This window comes from Perognathus longimembris, chromosome 3 (genome assembly GCF_023159225.1).
Source record: "Perognathus longimembris pacificus isolate PPM17 chromosome 3, ASM2315922v1, whole genome shotgun sequence".
In the NCBI taxonomy this organism is placed as follows: Eukaryota; Metazoa; Chordata; class Mammalia; order Rodentia; family Heteromyidae; genus Perognathus; species Perognathus longimembris.
In genome coordinates, this window is record NC_063163.1 from 31646410 (window position 1) to 31649812 (window position 3403).

The 3403-nt window shown below is 32.9% G+C and overlaps 1 non-coding gene across 1 annotated transcript; it reads left to right on the forward strand.

Annotated features, from left to right (window-relative positions):
* Positions 1-744: 744 nt before the first annotated feature.
* On the forward strand, positions 745-865 carry LOC125349794. The gene has a single exon (XR_007210600.1). It is a non-coding gene; the product is annotated as a small nucleolar RNA SNORA27 (small nucleolar RNA).
* The last annotated feature ends 2538 nt before the right edge of the window (positions 866-3403 follow it).

Consider the following 3403-nt stretch of genomic DNA (forward strand, 5'->3'; position numbering starts at 1 on the left):
ACAAGTAGTTAAGAATAGGAAGAATATTCTTTCATCTATATGCTTTAATGAAACTCTAAAGCTGCCATAACTATATTAATTATGACATATAAATGAGTCTTTCATTGTATTATCAAAAATCTTGTGTTTTAAAATTACACTATAATTTGAAATATAGGCATATTTAGTTCAGATATCCTACTTTTTGAACAAAAAGGAACTATGAATGAGAACTAACAAGAAGATATTCATACATGAAAATGAATTTGAGTCTGAATAGCATCCTGTAAAAGTGTTTTTGCTATATTTCAAAATAGTCATTTCCATAATTCTCATCTATGATATATTTGCATTGCCAAATCCCTCTTACTGAACTAGCAAAAACTGAAAAATTCATCAGATATAAAGATGTTAGGAGAAAAATATAGTCTAAAAATGTTACATTTTGCAACAGGAGTAAAGCTAGAAAATTACCTTTAAAGTTTTCTGATGGAAAAATCATTGAAACATTTTTGGAAGAATAGCATTTTCTTAGGGTTGGTTCAAAGAGAACTATACCAGATGTCAGTAGCTCCTACTTGTACTCCTAGCTACTTGGGAGGCTGAGATCTAAGGATCTCAGTTCAAAACCAGCCTAGATAGGAAAGTTTATGAGATGCTTAGTGCCAATTAATTACGCCCCCCCCAAAAAAAATAAAATCCAAAAATGGAGCTGTGGATCAAATGGTAGAGATCCAGTCATCTTTTAAAAGCTCAGGAAAATACTCTCTCCCTTTCACTTGGCCAATGGAACTTAGGTTTTCATTGGTCATTCATGTGGGGCAAAGAAAATGTCCTTTAAAAGCTCATATACAAACTGTCTTGTAACCTGTCAGAGGAAACAAAATTAATTTATCAAAAGTTGTACATGATTTTGTAATTAGCTCTTGCAGTTTCTGTAACATAAAAGATTTCATATGGTATAAATTTTATTAGGGTCCTGTTTTCTGGCTAAATTGCTAATGTGTCAGGCTGTCATTCTATCCCTGCTTTAGTAGTTATGTTTACATCAAAGCCTTTTCCTGGGAATAATTGTTTGTAAAGTAACCACATCATTGTCTTATGGATTTATCCCAGAAAGAATGTTTTTTTAATTTATTTACTATATAGAGTTCTTAAAACCAGGAAAGCAAAAAGAACTCAGGGATAGAGCTCAGGCCCTGAGTTCAAGCTCCAAGGATTGGCACAGAGAAAACCAAAAGGAAGAAAGAGAGAGAAATGAACATTGCATATTAAGGAATGCATAAAGTAGGAACACTTTAACATGTTAAGGTAAAATTCACTCAATGTGTTCAATTTAATGGTTTTAATGTACTGATTTGTATCAAAGCTGTCAAATCTACATTTTGAACTTTTTCATCACTTCCATGTTAGTTTTCCAGATGGACAGCCAGCATTGAGAAAAACAATATAACCAGAGAAAGTTCATTAGCCACAGAGTTGCAGAGATTTCAGTCCTCAGTCAATTGGCCTTATTGTTCTGAGGCCTGCAGAGAGGCCCCCAAAACACTTTTATCATAAGTCAGGGAGCCAAAGAGAGGGAGAGATAAAAGAGACAATCACCTTTATGGACTAAACATTTCTTATCCAGTGCCATCTAAGTGTTGAAAATGTTGTTAAAGAAGCACTGTAGACATGGGAGTCACCTTGCATAACTCCCCAGCCCTAGGCAACTCTGACTTCTTTCCCTCTACAAAGTTGTCTAATCTAGGCATGTCATGCAAGAAGAATCATACACCATATAGTGTTGGTTTCATTCATTTAGTGAAATGCTTTCAAGGTTCATCCATTTTATATTTTGTATCAGTAATTCATTCTGTTTATTGCTGAACAGCATTTTTGTATGGAAATAAAACAGCATGTTAATATACTCATTTGTGTATGGATCGTTGCACTATTTCTACAATTTGCCTATTATAAAAATGGTATTATTCCTGCTCAAGCACAAATATTATGTGGATATTTGTACTTACTTAGCCAGATACATATCTAACAGTCTATGATATGATTAACTCTGTTTAACATTTTGAGAAGCATCCTAAATATTTCCTTCTTTCCTTCCTCAGGCCCTTCTTTCCTTCCTTCCCTCCTTCCTTCTTTCCTTTCTTCCCCTTTCTTTTTTTTTTTTTGTCTGATACTAGGACTTGAACTCTGTACCTGGAGCTTTCATGCATTTGCTAACACTCTACTAACTGAGCCACACTTCTAACCTCATATTTTCTAAAGATATTGTACCATTTTGCATTTATATAGCAGTATATGAGGAATCTAGTTTCCTTATCTACTACTTATGATCTATCTTTTTGGTTAGAGCTTTCCTTAGTGTATATAAAATGGTATCCCCCATATGATTTTAATTGTTGTATTCATTATATTCTCTTATAATCCACTTGTCTGTAAGGAATATAGAGATATATAATTCTTCATTCTTGTTTTTGCTCATTTGAGTCTTTTTTCATGTTTCTAGTTAGGTAGTCTGTCAATATTATTGGCTTTCTGAAATCATGTTTAATTTTTTTGATATTCTCTATCATTTTTCTACATTTCAACCACTAATTTCCCCTAGAATCCTTATTAGTTATTTCCTTCTTGCATTGGTGTAGTTTAGAATACCTTTTTTATAATTTCTTAACGTGAAAAGTTAGGTTATAAATCAGGTATCTTTTTAGACACAAATATTTACAGCCACATTTTCCCTTAGAGCACTGTTTTGCAGCATCTCATAAATTTTGGCATGCTGTATTTCTTTCTTTCTTTCTTTCTTTCTTTCTTTCTTTCTTTCTTTCTTTCTTTCTTTCTTTCTTTCTTTTATGTCAAGATGTTTTCTACTTTGCCAGGTGGCTTCTTATTTGACAAAGATAACTTCATAAAGGAATGTATTGCTAGTCCCAAATTTCCCCAATTATTAGTTTCTAATAACATTCTAATAGGAGAAAATACTTCGTGTGACATCTGTCCTGTTAAACTGGGTGTGTATTATTTCATGGCTGAGTTGTTAATAGCCAGTTGAAAGCTGACAAAATAAAATTCAACCTTTAGAGAAACTTCTACATCAAAACTGTTCGTAGCATCATAAACTAATATAACATGGAGTGCATTAAAGCTTCTATAAATAAGCTATAGTTAAAATCCATAAATATTCACCATTAATAAATATTAAGTTCATATCATCTGTTCTTACATTGAAGATTCCCCCTCTCGTCTCAGAGTTATTACCACGTTGCTAGGAGCAAGAAGTATACACACATTATTTTTTTAAGAAGAGCGCCTACTTGCCTTCCCCATAGTATCAAACTTTTTATTTTTAAATTTTTTATACCATTGCTAGGGCTTGAACTAAGGACCTTACAGTCTTGCTTGGCTTCTTCACTCAAGGCTGGTGTTC